This window comes from Pteronotus mesoamericanus, unplaced genomic scaffold (assembly GCF_021234165.1).
Source record: "Pteronotus mesoamericanus isolate MK-2021 breed Mesoamerican mustached bat unplaced genomic scaffold, CSHL_Meso_final scaffold_651, whole genome shotgun sequence".
Taxonomy (NCBI): domain Eukaryota; kingdom Metazoa; phylum Chordata; class Mammalia; order Chiroptera; family Mormoopidae; genus Pteronotus; species Pteronotus mesoamericanus.
Window position 1 is genome coordinate 5,810,650 of NW_026555325.1, and position 22,711 is coordinate 5,833,360.

At 32.9% G+C, this 22,711-nt stretch overlaps 1 protein-coding gene across 1 annotated transcript in view; it reads right to left on the minus strand.

Annotated features, from left to right (window-relative positions):
• LRP1B (LDL receptor related protein 1B) overlaps positions 1-22,711 on the minus strand; it is a 1,772,547-nt gene that overhangs the window by 886,388 nt on the left and 863,448 nt on the right. The gene's annotated exons all lie outside the window — the stretch shown is intronic.

The window sequence follows — 22,711 nt, forward strand, 5'->3', positions numbered from 1 at the left end:
TCTTCAGTGGCAACCTCAGACTAGCCTAAAAGGTATAGTCGCTGGATGACAGCCTTTCAGAATAAGACTGGCAGATTGAAACTTAATTCTGGTCACAGTTTATAAATATGCTTTGTTCCTGTTTTACATGACCCTTCCATACAAAGTTCTAGATGGAGTTAAAGATTAGGGGAGAAAAAAACGTGAAGTTATAGCTATTCTAGGTTTTGTGGATGTGGAGGAAGAGCCAAAATCCAGTATTTGGAGGAGAGACAACTTTAGATTATGTGAGGTATGAAGAAGGGAGGGGCATTAATGATCTTTCAGGACTGTCTCTGGAGCCTCCCTCCAGAATGTAAACATCCTGGTCCTATTCTATATCTTTTAAATGATGTTTGAGAAGAAGGGGAGCCAATTTGAGCATTCAGCTCTGTTGTCTGCTATAAAGTACTATAACAAAGTACTTTGTCATTGACCCAAAAGTCTCATAACTTCTGCCAAGATCTAAGAAACTCTGGCAGACAAATTTGTTTGCATGCAAATAATTAAAAAAAAAATTGAAAGTATAGGAATGAGACCATTACTATTGGATTCTGGATGATTTAAACAGTGTTTATGTAAGTGGTTGATTGAAAGTTTACAATGGCAATAATGCATCTGATATTTTGCCATGCTTCTTCGTCTTGGTTTCTAATTCTTGTGGAATCTATGGTGGACAGTTGAAAAGGAACTTTGATTTTCTATCTATTGACAGCACTTTACCTTGAGCAAACTAAATCTTGTTTAGTAGGCATATGGCAGGTATAAGCTTAGAAAATTAACATACTAAGGGCATCCCTCAAACAATAGAGGAAAGGAGTTTGTTGTGGTCAGTCCTCAGTAGATAGTTCCGACCAGTATTCCATATGCCTCTGTGGAATTCTAAGGAGAAATAAGCCCCAAATCCCCACAGTTACCTTAGTAACAGCCTTGTATTGGCTTTCTCTCCTTCTTTTACTCTTCTTTACATCCTTCATTCCTATTTCCTGAAATAATCACCTAAATAGCCTACCTAAACACAGATACTTATCTGAAGCTCTTCTTTTGAAAATACCTAATTTAAGACAAAGAAAACAGTTCATTCCATAACAAGTATATTTAGGTTGCATATATGTTAACTTTTTTTCTGTTTAAACAAATTCACATATTTACATAAAATAAAATTAAAGGTTTATGTTACAAAGTATATTTTTGAATTGAATTTTAAAAAATGAATAAAAAACCCTCTGCCTTGTCATAATATTATTTTATGTAGCAAGACGGTTCTACTGACTGATGACCATTTGGGTATATGATAATTTGTGAATTTACATTGTAATGCATTAACAAGATGACAAGACAAAATCAAGATTACAACCCCTGGTTTGACACCAATTCAAAATTATTATACTCTGCAAAAGAATATTTTACCTTGGATCTCTTTCATATTAGGTATTTGAGCATATTCTAAGAAAGCATTCAAACTTTGATGCTATCTTGCTGTTTGGGGGGAAAATCTACATTATATCTGGTAAGAAACATAACAAGACCTAAAAGCATTAATCTGTATTGCATCCATAAACTATTGGATTACATTCCACTTCTTATGTGATTTCAATAACATTTATAGAATTTACAATTTGAGAAGAGAATCAGTGAATGCTCTACAAGAAAGCAGAATTTGGAGATGAAAATCAGTGAAACAAATCTTACAGAGAAGTTACTAGTCCCATACTACCTATTGAAGAACTGTAGGAACTAAGAGGGGTTTTTTTTTTTGTCTGTTTGTTTATTTTTAAGTTGTTGTTAATTAGCATTGGATATGAGAATAAAACTCAATCATTATTAAACTCTTGCTGTGGTAATGCAAAGTTGACTAATAGTGGTGAAGGAATCTTCCAAGTTGTATTTATGCCCAGCAGACATCATACCAGATAGGCTAAAACAATGAATAGTAGAAGCTAGCCATCATAATACATATTCCCTAGAAAACAAAGCAATTTTATATAAGTTACCATATTTCTCCTAATGAGGATAAATAAAACTGATAAATTTGTTCACAATTCATAAATTATGCTTTCTGAATGTTAGATAAGTGATTTTTCATACAGTGTCATAAAAAACAAATAGACAAGCAAAAAAAAATTTAGCAGGATACCAAACTAGAACTCAGTACAAAGTATTCTAACCAAAGTTCCAGGTTTTTTTTCTCTTTAGTCATTATAATTGTGCTTATTTGGGAGTCATATTTATTTCTGTGATAGTAACAAAGAGAATTTACTGAAATCCAGGTTAGAGGGAGCAGCTTTAAATTCCCCACAACCTCATTAGAGAGAAAATAAACTCTGGCATTTAGAGGATACAGAGCCCGCTATGAAGGGATAAGACAACTGGAAACATAGTAGCAGCTGGTCTAGAATTCTTTTGCTTATTACTTTTATAATGTTTTCCAGCTCAACAAATAAGACAAGTTACTATGATTTTCTTATTTTTATTTGACCCACCAACTCAATGGCTCAGCTTTTTATTCATCACACTCTTGCTTCTAGTTTATTACATTTCATTTGATCTTTCCTTTCTTTCCAAGAAGGTACCTTCCCAGGAAACTCAAATAACAGTGATAGACAATAAAATATCATCATTAAATATTTAAATCCAATTTTTTAAAAAAGTTATTCTGTAGCCAGAATGTGGAATGCACAAGAGAACCTAAAAAAAGTAGCCAGAGAGCTCTAAATTCTAGTACATTTCAGAAAAGTCACAGAATTTGGGAGCTAAAAGAAACATTAGAAATCATTGGCCATAAGTTAAACAAGGTTCCCAAATCCAGAACTGGACACCAATCTTTTGTCTTAAACCAAGATTCTTCCCAATATACTACTTACCCACTGTATTTCAACAATACCACTTGGTTGTTTTTTTTTTCAGTGTCTCAAACAGTTCTTCTTCTCCCTATGTACATTCCCACTTTCCTTTCTATGATTTTCTTGTCTTATTCTTTTGGTAACATCTTCAATGTGACTTCCTCAGTGAATCATTGGCCAACTAACTTAACTAACATACTCTCTGTCAGTCTTGACAATAATGCATTTCTTATATTCACATAGAACTCATAATTTGTATTTATGAATGCATATACGGATGAATGTATTTATTGGTTGCATCAGAATAAAGGATAAATAGCACTCATTTTTCTACTCATAATTTTCATTTAAACTTATTCCAAGGGTTTTTATAAAGACTAGTTTAAACACAGATTTTTATCTTTTAAAATTATTATTAAATTTATTGGGATGATATTGATTAATAAGTTATATATGTTTCAGATATACAGCTCTAGAATACATCATCGGTATATCATATTGTCTGTTCATGACTCCAAGCCAAGTCTCCTTCCATCACTATTTATTCCACCTTTACCTCCTTCTCTCTCCCCGACTCCTCTTTCCCTCTAGTAATAGCACTCTCTTAATAATATGTTTTTATAAGATATACCAATTAAATTCATATGGCTTTTAAGCAACATTTCAAAAAAATTGAGAAATATATTATTTTAGTGTAGAATAAAACTGGCAAATCCAAACATTAAAATGTAATATCCATAAAACATGAAACCTCTACACTTCAAAAACACCTATCCTGCCAGATTCATCGAGATCTCGTTTTAAAACATTACTTTAAAAGACTGGTTGCTGCTTCCTTGTTACTTGTTATTTGTCAAAATATTAATTTTTAAACTTTAAATAACTTCAGACCTAAAATGTTGTAAAAATAATAGAGATCGTTTCCATAAAACTTTCACCCAGAATCCTCATTTATTATTATATACCATTTTCTTTATTATCACATACACACACACACAAAAAATACATTTTTACAAAAAAATGGAATAAGTTAAATGTTTCACAAGTGTCTCCCTTGTGCAGGAGTGAGGGTGATTATTTGTAATGTTCTATTTTTAGCGCATGTGCAGCTAAAGGGAACACTTAGCATTTTTAATTTGACCCAAATCTAGCTCCTATTATATTTTCCAAATATTGTGTTTACATGAATAAGTCAAAAGAGGCCCTAAAAGGCACTCAATTGCTATACATAATAAATAATAGCAAGGATTACCTGATTCTAATGTCCAGTAGTGGTAATAAAAGACATCAAAAAATACAAGATAGGTGTCAACTCACCAGAAACGGCACTAGCCATATATGACCAATATGGACATGTAAGCTCCCTTACTTTTTAAAATCTGTTTTTTGTCAGGGGCTTTCATCATCATTTATTTGATACCTCGTGTTAGAGAACTAAAATTAACTAAGATATAACTTAAATTTTAAAAAGTGTAATGGTTTTAAGACAAAGTTTTAAGTTGCTAAAAGAAAATTGATTAAAATTAGGGTGTGTTGTTAAAAGTCTAAAGCAAAAATCAAAATAAAAAACTACAAAGCATATTTCAGTATATTTATCTAGAGAGTCAAGTGACACGGCATGTTGTCATCTGGGTAGGCTAGTCTGTGCGTCAAGAATTGCCACTAAAAATAAATGTCTGATTCAGCATGTTATTTTACCAGAATTTATCTGACAGATTGTATCTATTGGAAATGACATACATTAAAACAAGATTGTTCTCCATCTGCTAGGAAGTGAAGTAGTGGGTTCTGTTATATCTATGTGTAGGGAGAAAACAAGACAGTTACTCAGAGCAGTGAGTTGCACTGTGCAAGTGAACTATGAAATGATTGCACTTAGTCACTATTGAAATTTAAAACCCTTAATCTCAAAATTGTAGACAAAATTTTGCAGTTCAAACTGTTAAGAAAGAAAAGGCCATGAGAGAAAATAATTACATTAAGAGCAATAATAGTAACATTAATATTTTGTTACAAAATAGTAACTTTTATATGTATACTCCTCATTTAATTAAATTGCTTCTGTCCAGAGGTTTATAACTAACTGAAAATTTTATAGCAAAGTTTTCACATTCTGACTTCATTACTTGGTAACTGTGTGAAATTTAACAAGTGTTTTATTTCTCCTTACCTCAGTTTCCTGATCTATAAAATGGGTATAATGAATAATACATATTACATAGGCTTTTGTGAGGATTAAATGCATAATAAAAGCAAATGGATTATAATATGCATGGCAGATAGAATAAACACAAAATCACCTGGTAGTAATCATGGGGCATGAGGTCCCAAGGCATTTTGCCCTTAGTAAGAAAAAGTTGGTTGCCAATATGGTGCCTATGTAAGTAAAGAATGGAAAAAAAATTATGTTGATCACTTATTAATGTTGACATTATTGTGCCCTCCCCCCTGAATTTTAACATCACTGGAGGTTTCAGAAAAGTATACCAATGGCTTATATTGCAAAGTTTTCCAAGGCAGGCACACATGATTGAAGTGTTTGAGGAGCATCACACTATCATTAATCGTGCTCTGTAGGGTGCAGTAGCTTGTAGGGACAGAAATTACAAGGCCAACGACAACAGAATTATAGTTGTCATGTTGTAAAGAAAAGATTTGTCCTTCCTAAGGACAAAAGTTTGAGCTTTCACCACTTAATGTATAAAAATTGAAAACAGGAGACAGTAAGTCCAACAACAACCAGATGCAAATATGGAATGCAGACAAGATATAGGGACAGGTTGGCACAGAAAAAGATTCCACTACCCTCCCCATCGCCAAAAAAGAACCAAAATCTGAACAGAGTAAAACTAATGCTATTCTGGCTACACATGTTATTAATATTATATTCATGATAGATTTGGGGGTACCAATGACACAAACTCTTAATTTTAGAGTACTTATACACCATTTGTGAATATGTCTACATGTTCCTATTCCTATCAAACAGTGTATAGCAATACCTATTTCATGGTGTGGGTTTAGAGCTCCTCTTCTAAAATTGCTCTACCTTTTTAAAAATCTCCTTTTGTTTTTATGAAGATGTATGAGGATCAAGTAAACCCAAAAATCATGAAGAAGTAGATATTATAGTGAGGTTCATGTCACTCATATGCCATTTTCAAATAGAGACCTGCCCTTTGCGGGGCAACCAAGTCACTAACACTAGAAAAGTATCTAAAAAAAACCACTTCTCCTACATGGGTAAGTCAGCTATATTAAGACTACAGTTTGACTCTCCTATCTCTGTTTCCTCCAATAACCCCTCATCCTCTGGTTTCACTCACATGGCTTGTGATGCCAGCCAGTCCCACTTGCAGCTTTAACTGTGTGGAGACAGCACAGTTATGGGTTCATTGGCCCACTCAGGTCCTAAAGCTCTTTCCTTCTCAAACTCTGACTTGCATGGTGAAAGTGCAGACAAATTACTTTCCATTCCACAAAAAATAAGGTAGTATTTATCTACCGCCTTTTCCTCAGCCAGTACAAGTTACATTCTGTTTAAAATTGAAAGTAAGTATGCCCCTCATATGCCCGCATATTAAGAAGGGCTGACTCTGCAGGGGAAATAGAGCCCATCGTTAGAATCACAGTAAGAGATGCTGGGGGAGATTTCTTACTTCTGTCCTTGTCAGTTATACTTTTAAGGAAACCAATTAAAGTCTCTTTAATTGTACCCCTATCACTTTATAAGAGTTAATGATGCTTTCTAAAGGTGTTTCATTTACATTTAGGGAGTAGCTGAGCCAAGAAGGAGGTTTGGGCTCACCCAGAATTCAGAGAGGTATTGTTTTAGAATTTGACTGTAACTGAGTAAGAATGTGGAAGTTTTGGATGTCAGCAGTAAAACAAAAAAGATAAAGTTATCTGAAAGCAGTCATCTATTTCATCTATTTTCTGATTGATCCACAATTACAGTCTTATGATCACTCACAGCAGTTTCTTTTCCTTTTACAAAAATATTAATAGACTATTTTTAGAGCATTATGTTTATAAAAAACTGAGCAGATACAATACCCATAAAACCCTTTCTTCATCATTTACAATGTCCCCTATTAATAACATCTGGCATTAATGTGTTTCGCTTTTTACAATTAATGAAATAATAGTGATGCATTTTTAAGTTAAGGTCCATCGTTTACATTAGGGTTCATTCTTTGTGTGGTACAATTAGCTATATGGGTTTTGGCAAGTGCATAATGCCATGTAATCACCATTACAGTATCATACAGAATAGTGTCATGACCCTAAAACAGTTCCATGTTCCATCTTTTCATCTCTCTTACTCTCCTGCCCCAACCCTCTGGCAACCACTGATCTTTCTACTTTCTCTGTGGTTTTCCTTTTTCCAGAATGTCATCTACTTTCTTCCTTTAAATTTTCAGCAACAAATTCTATGTGTTATTTTTATTCATTTTCAGGGAACTGATACACATGGAAACTTACAGGTTCCCCTTGTTAAGGTTAAAAATCCCCACATTGCATAATCTCATGTGCCGTTTTCCTCAGCGATGAGTATCCAGTCTTCTATATGACTGCTGGCACAGCACAAACCCCTACGTACTTCATCCTAAAGCTCCCCCATGTAAGGCTGACCCATTGCAGGTATGGCCCGGTGGATAAGAGCGGAGGCTGCGGGGTGACTTTGCCAAGTTTGACTCCTGATTATAGCACTTAACTGGCTCTTTGACTGTGGGCTAGTGATTTACCTCTCTAAACCTTACCTGTAAAAGAAGATAGCAGTATTAAATACCTCAGAGTTTACTGTAAAGATTAAATTGATTAATGCAAAGGAAGTGCTTAGAACAGTGACAGATCAAAGTAAACTTTCAGTAACATTTTTTTTTGTTGATTCAAATCTCTTTCTTTCTCTGTCACTGGCTCTCAAAGAAAATGAGCCCTGTCAGAATTTCAAATTTACATTATGAAGTAACACAAAACACAAGAAAAACAGGTTATATAATGTAAAACTAGTTAATGGATTGTACTTCTCCATATGCAAGAGCAAAATAGTTTAGCCTTTAGGGAAATGATGACATAATGTTGACATTCTGGGGTACTTGAGATCACATATGAGAGCAAGTCCAATAAAATCACCTCCATCACAGAGAAGTTCGGAGGGCACAGATGAGCTCACAGTGAACTCCAGGCGACATATTGACCATTAATTCAAGCAGGACAAAAGGGCACTGCAGGTTGTTCCAGATTGTATTGCATTATAATTTGTCCCAGTTGGCTTACATATGCTTCTACAATATTAACCCTAGGAATATTATCATGACAAATATATAATGTAATGTCCTTTCTAATTCAAATCTTTACTAAGACTACTCCCAGAAAATCTCACAGCTAGGATATATTTAAAAAAAAAACAAACTATCAATTAAAGGTGTGTAAGGCAGGGACAATAATCCTTTAAATTTATTTATAATATGACTGGCTAAAATAAATATTCCTATTTCATTTGAAAAAAGCTAGGTTTTAATCATTACGAAGCAAAGAAGTCATGAGTGATTTATAGTCACTATTATTCATTTTAACATAATTAATTTTAATAAAATAGAGGTAACATTTTTCTTTAATTAAATCATGCAATACTAAGTTATCTAATAATGGAATCTGATATATAAAATGACTATGAAAAATTAACTTTAAAAAAAAGGCCTGTTTGGCTTAAAAATATTTTCTTTATTAAGCAACCTCTAACTTATGTATTATCAATCTGCTTATCCTATTATGGAACTTGTCTTTGAATAATAGAAACATATACAGACCCAAAGGCAGGATTTCCAGCAGCTAGTCCTCCTTTTTAACCAGAAACTTCTTTATCTTCAATCATTTAAACCTATGTCTGTCTTATTTTTTGGGAAGTCACTAAAGATCCTTAAAGTATCTGTATCCAAGGAACACATTAGGGATTGCTCTTTAAACTTAGCATGCCTTAAATTAAAAAAAGAAATGACTGATAGTCACACAGTTTCAATAATTGGCTTGTTAAGACAAGCCTCACCTTCACTGGTTTATTGATGCAGTTTTCATTGTCATGTTTGCCATTGTCATCATCATCATCATCATCATAACTACCTCCATTACCATCCTTTTCTAGTATTCACAGGGCTTTGTAAAGAACCTCAAAATATCCATCAGGAAGAAGATGATTTTGCTCTCAAGGAGTCTGCATTCCACAGCAAATATTCCATAATATTGAATTCATACATCTCTCTTTCTTTGTCACAGAAATTATCTGTTTTGCTTTGTCCAGTATTGTTTTCTTAACAGAAATTTAATTGTGTTCAGAGAGCTGTAATTCCCCACACTCCTACCACTACCAGAGCCCATGTAACTAAGGGAAATTGAACCCATTTCAGATCTTGGGATGAACTCTAATTACAAAATCCAAACAGCACATGGTATTCTCCCAGTGACTGATACTGCTCCAAGTATGAGAAAGCAACATTATGTAGCTCATTCGGACTGAAGTAATAGATTTAGAGTTCATATTGGGGGACAGGTTTCTTTCTTTTACGTGCTGCATAAAAATGAATAGCAACAGAGACAAGAGAGAAGGGGGGGGCAGGGAAAGGGAAGGGAAGGGGAAAGTCAAGGAACATATAGCAAGGACTCATGGACAAAACCAAAGGGGAAGAGCTGAGGGAGGGAAGGTGGGGAGGGGCAACGGAAAGAGGTGGGGGGAGGCAGAGACAAATGTATTTAAAAAGTAAATTAAAAAAAACACACACAACAAAATAAAAAATAAATAGCAATTTTACTCAAATCCCACTTGCAGCACATTATGACCATAAGGAGAAAGGAATTAGGATGTAGCAGTTGATGGCAAACTGGAGATAGGGAAGTATTATGGCTGTCTAAAGATGCCATTGCGGCATTAATTCAACCAAGTCTGGATCCAGCCAAGCTTGTTCTTCTCTACTATTACCCTCACTAACAATCCTTTTACCCTCTACTCTCAGAATTTTTGCAAACATTACATTTACTCAGAGTATGCTCCAAAACAAACAAACAAAGTTAAATAATAACCTAGCATGCATCAAATAAAATCCAAGACATCAAATCTGGAAAACATGACCTCTTATGAGTAATGGTGAGATCTTTAGAAGCACAAACAGAAGAACAATCATCATTCTGATGTCTAAAAAGAGTTGAAAGTAAAATTTCCTCATGGTGTTTCTAGCCCTTTCAGAGGAGAGGGTACTTCAGTTCTAGGAATCTGGAACCAATTATATAAAGAAACCATTCCAGTGTGGACATGCCTGTTATTTCAGTTATTGGTCAGGGTATAATCTACTTGTTTATCTAATTATGTATTTTCCAGGCAAATGTTGAATAGATGATTTGGACTTGTGAAACAAGAGAAAAAGGTAAATATAATGAAAAATACTGTCTTTTAAAATACTGTTTTTGAAATAAGGGCTTTGATATGCTAACCTGTTCTACTTTTATGTTATTAGTAACCAAAAGGCAATACTACTACTATTACTACTACTTCTACTAAAATAATAAAATGAGATAGTGATTACAGTAGCAGAGATAGTCATCTGTTAACCAGAAAATCCATGGAGTGGTTGACAACTTCCCAGCTAGAAGCCATATTTTCTAGTCCCCTTGCCTCCAGATGTAACACTGTGAGATGGCACTAGTGGAATATAACCAAAATGATGTATGTCACTGTTGGGCTGAAGTTTTAATAAAGCAAAAGTGACTTTCTTCTGTCTGGTCAAAAATCAGAGGATTTTGAGGCCCCAAAGGATATAGGAACCACAAGATGAAAGAAGCCTCCATCTTTGAATCTCCACATGGGAAAAAAGCTGCCTGATAACTAGGAACACATGCATTAGATTCTAACAAAAACCAAAACCAAATCCCTTGTACTATCCACTGAAATTTATAGCAGCGAGTATTAGCATAACAAATTCAGAATCGATAGCACAAGTACAGAACTACCTTCATGAAAACCTAAACTCCACTGGATCAATGGTAAGGTGGCAACAGCTCTAAAAGTCTTCAAGGTTAAAAACATTCAACAACAACAAAAAAAATGTCATTTGCAGTGTCTGGGAATACATGTTCAAAGAAAAACAAGTACTTACTGAGTTTTTGGATTTAAGGAAAGAAATTTAAAAGTATAATATTAGAAGTTGCATTCGTTACTACATGTTTACTTTGGCAAGATGTTACAAAGAAATTAATGTAGGTTAGAATTGGCTCATATATTACATTAAAAAAAAAAAGGAATAGAACAAATCCAAAACTAGGGCCTCCTAGGTTTGAAAAGCCAATTGCTTATAGGTCCTGAATAGTTAGGATAAAAAATACTGAAAATGGCTACGGGCAACAAAAGCCAATTAATACTTTTTGATTAAACAGAGGAATTTAGCCTTTAGACAAAAGGTGTTTGCTTCCAACTAAAGCATTGTTTTCAGGCCTCTTGTATACTAACAGGATAAAACAGAAAACCAAAAGAGTAAAGTGGAAAGAAATATATTTGGCTTAATAATTTCTAAAATATAACTTTGAATGTAGTTATTGTAACATAGAAGTGATGGCTGAAAAAGAGATCAAAATTCTACTAATTTTCAAGGCAATTTATAACAGCAAAAGCCATAAGCTTAGCTTAGAAAACACTTCATCTCTTTAAACCTTAAAATAACTTTAAAGGAACAAGAAATAGTCTGAAATATATACGCTCCCTTTGGGGAAGATATTCCCCATTTTCAAGCTCAGCTACAGTATTGAGTACAACAGACGAGAAAGAACCTCCCAGTGGAAGCACAGGTAAAGGAGAACAATGGACAAGAGGAAATACTGAAGTAAAAAGAAGTATCTACACAAGTGATGTCCAAACCACCACGGCAGAAGGTCTTCACTTTACTTGCCTGGCAGGATTTCATTATTGCTCTGTACTATGACTAGTCTTTGTTTCCGTCCTCTGTTTTCCCAAATAGCAGTTTTTATTATTTAACGCTGGTCCATCAATTTATATAGGGTGTGAAGGGAACAGCGGGTGCAGACATCTTTTTTGGTTCATAAAAGGCTGAATAACAAGAATCAAAAGAAGGACACAATGGAGAGAACTGCACATCACCTGGACATCCTCTATTTTGACCTAAATGCAGTGTATTCTATGTATAGTAAGAGGTGTACATAAGAGTATTTGGTAGCCAGAAGACAGGATGGTGGCAGAAATGGCAAAGTATTCATTACAAGTGCATGCTCTCATTCCCATAGTATTGTGTTTCATATATAATCAGTTGCCTACATAGGTGCTATATTACTTTGATCCCTTTGCATCCAACTGTGTCTATTTATCTTCAACATGTTTCCCTTTCTGCTAGTTGAAAACAGAATATCCCAAGTCCTCTTGAAATTCTAGAGTTACAAAATGGAACAAAGCTCAAACTCAGAAACACCACATGGAGGAAGCTGTTCACCCACCTCCTAATACGCTCATTGTATTCATATATGTGTAAAATATAATTTTATTTGTGTTATGTTACAATTTTAGAGTTTATAGATGCAACTACTATTATTCTAATTAATATAATTGTTGAAGGGAGATTATTCTATTGATATCATTCAAACTTTAGAGTATACCCTGTGAAAATTATATTTGTCTAATGAAGTCATTTTCACTGATAAATAAATTGTATGTATTCAATTGAAATAACTTTACCAAATTATTTTTATAATACAATAAATGATATAAAAATAACACAGGATATTTTTGCTTACTTAAAAAAGTGAATCAGAAATATTAGGAGGTTTTTTTGTCATTGTGGAGTTCCAAACACTTTTGATAGGTCTCAAATTGAATTTATGAAATAAATTGGTTACTTAGGTATACCTTCAAATTAATTTCCCAATTCTAAATTCCATTTTGCTACCTAGATTAAAGTCTTCTGGAAAGCAGGAATATTTTACATTTTATGTTGCTTTTGTTTCAATATTATGCCATACTCAACTAGATTTAAGATATCAGTATAGAGATTTACTAAATAGTTTGGTTGTTCATGATGTTGCTATAACTATATTTAGTCATTATGAAGAACAATCACATATATTGTTTGTTTTGTTTTTATCATAAAGCATTAAATTATTTTGTAATTAGGACATATTTTATCTTCACTTAAATATTTACCTAGGCACAATTTTTTTATTCCATTTTTTTTTAGTTTCATTGAGAAACAATTGACATACATCCCTGCATAAGTTCTAGGCATACAACATTATGGTTTAATTTAAATACATTGTGAGACTATTAGCATTATAGGTTCAGCTATAGTCCATCTTCTTATACAAGAAAAAGAAAAACAACAAGAAAAAATTATCTTTGTGATGAGAATCCTTGGAATTAACTCTCTTTAAAACTTTCCTTTATAATATACAGCCATGTTACCTATAGTCATCATGTTTTACATTGCATCCCTAGTAATTTGAATTTAGTATCTTATGCCTATATTTTTTACTTATAATTAGAAATTAGTAACTTTTGTCATCTTCCTCCAATTTCCCCTCTTCTTACCCTCCAACACTGACCTCTTTTTCTGTTTCTTTTTAAGAGTCCACAGATAAGTGAGATCATACAACATTTGCTTTTCTCTTCTGACATTTCACTTAGCAAAATGTCTTCAAGGTTCATCCCTGTTGTCACACATGGTAAGATTTCCATGTTTCTTATTTTTTAAAGCAGAATAATATTCCATTGTGTATAAATATACCACAACTTTTTTATCCTTTCATCCATTGATAGTTACCTAAGTTGTTTCCATGATTTTGTTGTTATAAATAATGCTGCTATGAACATGGAAGTGCAGATCACTTTTTGAGTTATTGTTTTCATTTCTTTGAATATATTCCCAAATGGAATTTTGGATTACACGATGGTTTTATTTTTAATTTTTCAAGAAACTTCCATACAGTTTTTGACAGTCGCTGTACTGATTTGCAATCTCACCAACAATACACAAGGGTTCCCTTTTCTGCACATTTATGAAGGCATTTGTTTTCTCTTATCTATTTGATAATGGCCATTCTAATAAGCATGAGGGGATATCTCACTGTAGTTTTGATTTGCATTCTCCTAATGATTAGTGATGCTGAGATTCTTTTCATGTACCTAGTGCCCTTTCATATATCATCTTTGGAGAAATGTCTATTCATGTTCCTTGCTGATTTTTAAATAGGGTTATTTAGAAATTTTTTGTTATTGAGTTGTATATTATATGTTTGTTATATATTTTGTATATTAACCCCTTATCAGGTATACGGTTTGCAAATATATTTCCCCCATTCCCTTGGTTGTCTTTTTCACTGTGCTGATGCTTGCATTTGCTGTGAGAAACTTTCTAATTTAATGTAGATTTATTTATTTATTTATGCATGCATGCTTGGGTACCATATCCAATAATTCATGACCAAAACCCATGTCAAGAAGCTTTATTCTTATGTCTTATGTTTAGGACTATAATCTACTTAGAGTTGATTTTTGTGAGTGGTGTAAGGTGTAAGTTTCATTCTTTTACATGTATATTCAATTATCCCAGAACAATTCATTGAAGAGACTGCCTTTTCTACATTGAGTAATCCAGGCTCACTTGTCAAATATTTGTTGGCTTTATTTCTGAGCTTTCAAATTTGTCTATTGGTCTATTCATCTGTTTATTTTTTAAATTTATTTTTTACAGTACCATACTGCTTTAATTACTACAGTTATATGGTATAGCTAGAAATCACAATGTGTGGTACCTACTTCCTAAGCACAATTTTTACAAGTGCTTATCTCACTAAAACTGAAAGAAGACTAAATACCCTCAATATTTACCTTTCCCTTTGAAAGATTAAAAAAACCTTGAATAAAAACTGTTTGATTTGGAAAATATCTACTTTTGACTTTAAGCCAGGCAAATTTCTCTCAAGTCAAGTCACTTAAAATATGGCTCAAAAGAAAATATCAACGTTGGTTCAATATCCTTTGAGGATCAGCAGTGAAGTGGAATGAAATATAAACCAGGATTAAGATAATTGTTGTTTTATTACTTCCTGCATTTCTATTTTCTTTGTTTTTGTTTTGGGTTAAATATTATTATATGGCCTATGGTAAAACCCCAAATTTACATTATGCAAGAGTGACAATAAACAAGGGGAATAGTGTCAAGTACTTATTTTATTGTTTTAAAATTTTGTCTTTTTATTTGTGATGTTTACAAACTAAGCAAATTTCTCCCAGTTTTTGAAAATAATATTTACTGCCTGATCAATTATTTAACTCAGAAATTTCAAAGAAATTACTGCTTAGAATTTTTTTGTTGCTGTATAGAATTTTTTGTTAGCTATCATAACCATATATACTGATTTTAATATTTGATATTTGATACATAACTTTGTTATATGCCAAGTTCCATGAAAGAATAGATTATAGCAGTATCTTGATACCCTGGTCACACCTGTGTGACACAGGAAAGCTGTTCTTATATTTTCAAAAATAATAACACCAGATCATATCGACTCCATATTTTCATAAAGTCTGTATCATATATATATATGTTTATAAATATATATGTGTGTGTGTATATTTTATATATATAAAAAATGTTTTCTCATTTATATATATAAAATGTTTTCTCATTTATATATAAATATATATATTTTATATATGTATAAATTTTATATATAATATGTTATATATTAAATACCAGGGGTAAATTTTATATATATATTTAATATATAATATATTATATATAAAATTTATATATATATACACAAATAATTTTACCCCTGGCTGTATGGCTCAGTTGGTTGGAGTGTCATTCCATGAACTGAAAGGTTACCAGTTTTATTCCTGGTTAGGGCACATGCCCAGGTTGCAGATTTGATCCCAGGTTGGGCTAGTATCCTGGAGGCAACCAATCAATGTTTCTCTTTCATTTCTCTTTCTCTTTATCTTTCCCTCCCTCACTCAGTTCCTCCCTCCTTTCCTCTCTTTCTAAAAGTCAGTGAAAACATGTCCTAATGTTATTTTAATACTAATTAATTAGTTTAAAATTTTTAACTAATTGAAATTATAAATTATTCTTTCCTAATAATGACACTGATTCTTACAGTATGTAAACTATTCTCTGACAAAGAGTAAGAAAGCTTTCAAATCACTTGAGAATCATTTTATAAATGAAACAACAATATGCTCATTATTACCCCAGTGGCTTAGAAACATTCCCATAGCTTTCCAAAGTGTTGGGGAATCTGATAGAATAAAAGTTCCTGTCAGTTACTAAACTATCTTCTTAAAGATTAAAGAAAAGATATACCAGCTGCATTATGTAGAGTGCCCCACCTCAGCTACTTCTTAGTATTATGGAACATTTTACAGAAAGACAAAGAACAAACTGTCATTCATTTACCTTGAAAAGAAGGTAAGAAAAAAATATTTTTCAAGATGAGTTTTAACAATTTTGGCTAAAAGGAAATGGAGTCACTGTTTTTGAAGATGGAATGAAGAATTGGTACAAAATATTTTCTGGTACTCCAGTTTTAGGTAAGTGAAAAGAGACCCTGCAGTTTCTGGAAAGAAAAATAAAAGACGAAGGCCTGCACGTGAGAAAGGACTATCATATGAAGTGGTTGTAGTAGATGATGGTGGCTCATAATCCATTTTTCTTTCTCCCATGTATCCTTGGTCCCAATTTCACTCCCACGTTTACCTGTCTTTCATATGACAATGTTAAAAATTTACATGTGTGACCAAGAAGACATGAGGAAATCTCTGCTTTGTGAGTCCTTTTACACCGAAGGAGGAAACAGCATTGTGTCTTTTTTTTCAACTAAATACCATATTTCTACACAAGATTCCTAGAGCTTCAATATCCAACTTATGACTACAAAGGAATTACCCCGAAAAGCATACACTAAAGTTGACATCACAGAACAAAGAAGAAACTTGTGTTCTTGATAATATTGTTGGGCCACTAAAATAACCAACATAGTGACTATCCTAAATCTAGATTTTTTTAAGTAAAATTTAAATTATTTTATAATTTAAGCTACACATAGTTGATTTTCTATTACTTTATCTGAGTGGACAAGATCAGTAAGAGTGAGGACTCAGAGAAGGAATTTCTTTTATAAGAAGTGGTTGGGAGGTTGGGAAGACATTGAGTATAATTCTACAAATAAAACAGCAGACTCAGTGGTTTAGAGATAAACTTAACAAACATTGAAAAATTATAGAGTAGAAAAGGAAGAGAACAGCAAATAGAGCAAATAGACATATAGAATGATTGCATTATTTTGACTTTGAGAATGACATGAGTCAAGAGTAAAGTTTAAGTTGAACTGATTTGGGTTAAGTTTCCAGTAAAGGCTGAACTGAACATAAACAACTCCAAGTTCAACTCCAAGTTGCTCTTTCACATTACCAGACTAATAGCAATATGGTAGAAAATTATTTGTAACTGAAGGAGGCAGTAATTAAAGATAATATCATTCATGAAACTCCACATATGAAAAAGTCTAGAGAGGAATTTGGAAAGAAGTTGAACTAAGACAAAATTACTTGAGAAGAATTTGAGTCATATATAAGATAGCTAATACAGATTTATACCTTCGAGTAAATCACTAGTTCAGTCAAAATAGTGTAGACCATGAAACACATACTTGTATGTTGTCTTGCACATTCATTTTGGTGACTCCTAAAAGTAACGTTATATTGAAAAGTAGCAATCAGTAATGCTCCTGAGGCACTTAGTAAATTGGCCTAATATAGGCAAATGTCCACTGTTAAGTAATTCTCTATAACTTAAATGCCATCTAGGAATGTTAGACTCACCAAGAGAAGGTACTAGTGGTATAAAAGAGGAAATAAGAACAGAGATATTTAGATATATTATAGATAAAATCATAGAAATATGGTTAATGTTACATACTGATAGCCAATTAAATATATTGCCATGGATAAGAAAACACTGGTAAGTTTTTCTTGAATAATTCATACAAATAATAAGATGTAGGATTGTTTTCATTGTACTGGATTAAGCACCCACTGAGTGAAGAAGTAGGAAAATAACTCCCTTAACACTTTCCATCACATAGTGGAATTTAGAGGTCAGCCCACTTAAGTACCACTCCTATGTGGGGGACCAAGATTCTTTAGAAGATACACTAATAACCCAAAGTATATTTTTAGCAGTTCAATTTGTCCATCGGCTTTTATTTTAAAAGAAATTTTAAGTTCATATGTCTAAGAGGGAAATTAAAGCACGTCAATATATAAAATCAGGAGAATGATTATTGGAGCTAATGAAATGTCTCCATTTTTCTCTGTGTTTTCTTCTAATAAACAGGAATATTCAAGAAGATTTTTGACTATGTTTACATTGACTTTAAGAATATATCTCTTCTGAACAGTGGGGAGATGTATCTAATTGTAGCAATTTACCACATAACTATCTTAAAATGGCAAAGGAGGCTAGGAAATTATCTATCATCCATCTCTCTCTCTCTCTCTCTCTCTCTCTCTCTCTCATATCTGTCTTCAAAATATAAATTTTTGTGCATGTGTGGAAGGTAGTTCTTCCTTAAAAAGTCAGAGCAGGACTCACAATTTGCAATCTAGCAAAATGTAAATGTGAATTTCAAAAGATTAGGGACATTCATGAATTACAGATGAGCATGAGACCCTCCAAGATTGACACTTCCATGAGGACAAGAAGAGTACATAGAGACATGTCTCTACATGCTTACTCATGTTCAAACCCATAGCAACTTCAGAACAATCTATATCCTCAAATCAATAGGTAGTGGTTAATTGTTGGAGTGCAGCCTTCAGTTTTAATTTACCCACAGTGTAGTCTGAGGGATTTAATAGCCACTGGAGTGCATCAATTTTACTTATGTCCTATTGCAAGTGAATAGTAAATGCAATCTCTCACTTGGAACCTAGGCTAACTGTAGGAGCTTTCTAACAGAGTGAGAAACCTTATATTTACCCAAAGAGTCTCCTTGTTACCAAACTCCTTTCATGTGCCTGAGCAAACCTTCTTTATATTTTAGTTTCCCTTATTCACACAGCATCTTAGATTAAGATTTCATTAGTCTGTCCTGTATCCAAATGGCTGTTAACTTTGATTCTATCTTTAATTCTTCAACTATAGTTAGTTTCACCAACATTGAGGGTCTAGATGGGTGATGGGAAAGGGTTCACTAACTATTAAATACTGTCAGTCTCTTCTGTGTGAATTCAATATTTGAGGCATGAGCTCCACTAGTGTGCCTCCTGGTAGATGGCCTGCTCTTACAGGAAACAAAGACAATGCCCTTTCCCCCTCAATACTGACATGAGGTAATGGATTCACAAATAAATCCTACACATCAATCTACCTTTCACTCTCTAAAACTCAAAAATCCATTCTTTGTAGAAAGGATATGCATTGTACTTGGAAAACATTCCACTTCTTCTATTTCACATGACATGGGAGATTTCCCCTCTCCCTCAATTTTGCCATCTCTTAAAACTACTGATTTTGGATTCTATACATGGTAGCCCAAGTCCTCAAAAATATTTTAATCCCAAATTTTCAATTCTAACCTCAGCTCTACTATTAAAACATCTTTTTAATTTTATACTGTTTTTCTAATAATTATCAAGGGTAGGATTAATTTATCCCCCTTTTTCAATATTGTTGCAACAATTTGACATTCTTGGTGAAATGAATTTTGTCTCGTGTTTAGTGTGATGATTTTAACAGGAAGTTTAGGGCCACAATTCAGAAATGAAATTGTAAACTAGCTTCACTCCTGTCCTCAGTTATTACCCTCATTAGACCCAAATACTACATGGTTTAGCATTGAAACAATATATTTAAAAATGCACGCTAAATGACAAAGAGAACTATGAAGAGATTTTATTCTTTACTTTTATATTTTGAAATACTTTGAAAGTATACAAATACATCTTATGCAAAATCAATTATTGAAATAATATTTCCTCTGCTACTTTCCTTATACCACAGTTACTCTGTGAGTCTCTCCTATAGCTTCTTATATATACTTTATAGCTATTCCCAGGGTGTACCATTTTTTTTTCTCATGTCTCCTCCTCTCTCTCAGTATTTTCTTATAGTGTAGATTTAGTCTATATAAAATAAAACATTTTAGAAACGTTTGTAGTAGACATAATGTTATCATAAATGTTGGACATAGCAGTAGTTATTTTTGAGCAACATGAAAAAGAGAGCTTTTCACATTCTACAACTCAGAAAGTGTTAGGGTAGAATTAACATTCTTCACTATTTTTAAGATGAGAAAACAGGTAAAATAAGCATCCATCATTACACAGCTAGTACCTGGTGGAGCCAGAATTTAATCTCAGAGAGTGTGACTCCAGCATCATGCTCTTAATCAATAAACAAAATCCTTAACAGCTACTGCCAGAAATAATAATTTTGATGTTGATTGGATCTCTATGCTATATTTTAAGTATAATGTTAATTTTAAGTCTAATATTGAAAGTTTTTTAAAGAAACTTCTTCAAGGAATATTTGGGGAAAATATTGCTAACATTTGAAAACAAAAAGAAAAACCTGAAGAAGCATCTTTAGGACAACAGCCTGAATGAACAAGTCAATGTAAACGTCTTAAAAAGCAAGAGTTTATTAACAATCTCTTCCTGCCAGATTTGGATTGGAGCCTAGAACAAGTAGTATTGAGATGCTAGAGAAAATTTATAATCTATATTCAATCAATGAATAACAATTTTTTTAAAATATCATAGAAATAATAGTAATAATACTGTAATAGCTCTTAGATAAAAATGGAATAGGAGACTGAGAAAAGTGAAGTTAAGAATATAGCTGAGTAAAAATATTTTTTTTCTTTCAGTGCAGCCTTCATGGAGGTAAAGCAAATCTCCTTCTATTGCCATAGTTATTAAAGTCAAGTTCTAAGAGCCAGGTTAACTTTTAATACATTATGATGTTTCCCAACTAAAGTTATAACCAGAAAAGCCAAAGGAATAGCACCTCATAGAATCAGGAAAAGGTAGGAGAAACGGTAGGTGGTACATTTCCCCTTTAGCGGGGCATGCAGCATTATCCTCAGCTCAACTATTCAAATTATTCTTGAGCAGGCCCCACATTAACAGTGAAAGAAAAAAAAATCTACTGTTCCTTTCCTAGACAGTATCATATTATTCCTAGCCAAATTCCTGATATTAAAAGGAAAGTAGAATATATTTGAAAGTGTCCTATTATAGACAGGCTTATATTTATAAAAGAGCTAAGTGTTTCCTTTTCTGGTTTCTATGACTCATTATTTAAAAACTGTGCTAGAGAGACAGAGCAAACTCAAACAAAAAATTTCAAAGAACTTATTATGATAAATGATACATGACAAAATTACTTTAAATAGCTCCTAGACTAAAAGGAATCGAGCATAGAACAAATGCAAACAATGTGGGTTTGTTTTATCCCTCATATCTTTGACAAAAATGATAAAATATGGCTCTTTCATGTAAAGACAGGGAGGAATGGGAAGGTTGAGAACATAAAATATGTTGCTGCATAGAAGGAGAGTCAGTGTTCATATACATATATTTCAGACTGTCAGTATTATTTGGAAAGGATCTCTGAATCTTAGCTTTTAAGTAGGAGAAAGGTCATCAAAGAACATGTATAAAGGACCCACGGACAAAGTAAATGGGGGGGACTGAATGCGGGAGGTGGGGGTGGGTAGGGGAGGGGCAAGTAATGGCGGGGAATAGGGATAATTGTAATTGTACAACAAGAGAAAAAGAATAGGAAAAGATAATAGTGGCAGAATGAAGGGAGAAATACAGCAGCTTCACCTTTTAATGTTTTTGACAGGCAAGACTGTATAAAGGCTAATTTCAAATTTAGTTAGCACATGCAGGGAAAAACATGCAAGAAAATAGATTTCTAAACAAAATGCCAAAAGAATATTGTTAGCACATTTGTAACTTTCCAATTTTTTCTTACTACCCATTTCCAGCAACCCAAACAAATCGGTTTAAATACAGCTTCTTTTACTAATGTCTTTTGAAGTATCACTGCAGTCAGATTTAGTCAAGAAACCATCTGCCGCAAATACAAATAGAGCTACATTCAAGAATTATATTACACAGCCATCCTAGTGAAGTTCTTACGTGCAAGCTGTTCTTGTCAAAATCAGAACCATTGTGATGATGCATCTTAATATTCAATCAGACTTTAAGTAAAGAGTGACAAAAGTCCACATATGGATAACAGCTGTTTCTTCAGTAAATATTTTCCCTTTTATTGAATGGAGGCTTATGGCAGTTTAGGATATGTTCTCTCAGACATTTCTGCCTGAACTGCCTGGAGACAATTAAAACAATAACAAGGATAAAATTTCAGTTTTCAAATCTTTCTTACAACTTACATCTTAAAAAACAACAGATCCTCTGATTAAAGTTGTGTAGTATGTCATTACTTTGACAGTATCTCTGACTAATATTGACGGAAGAAAGAATTGAATTTATAGGCTCTATATTTTTGCCTCTCTCCCTCTAATAATAGTGTTTGTAAAATTAAAGCAAAGTTCTTTTATTGATTTCCTAATCATATGAACTAAATTGATGGAAACTTAAACATTGATGATTAATTTTTGATAAACTGTGAAATATTAGAAAAGATTGAGACTTTAGCTAGGAGAGGCTCAGATAAGATCTCTTTTTAAGCAATAAAGTGGCTTATAAAATTTGAAAGTCAAAAAAAAGTGAAGATAAATTCTGATGAAGAATACAGTAACTCCATAATAATATA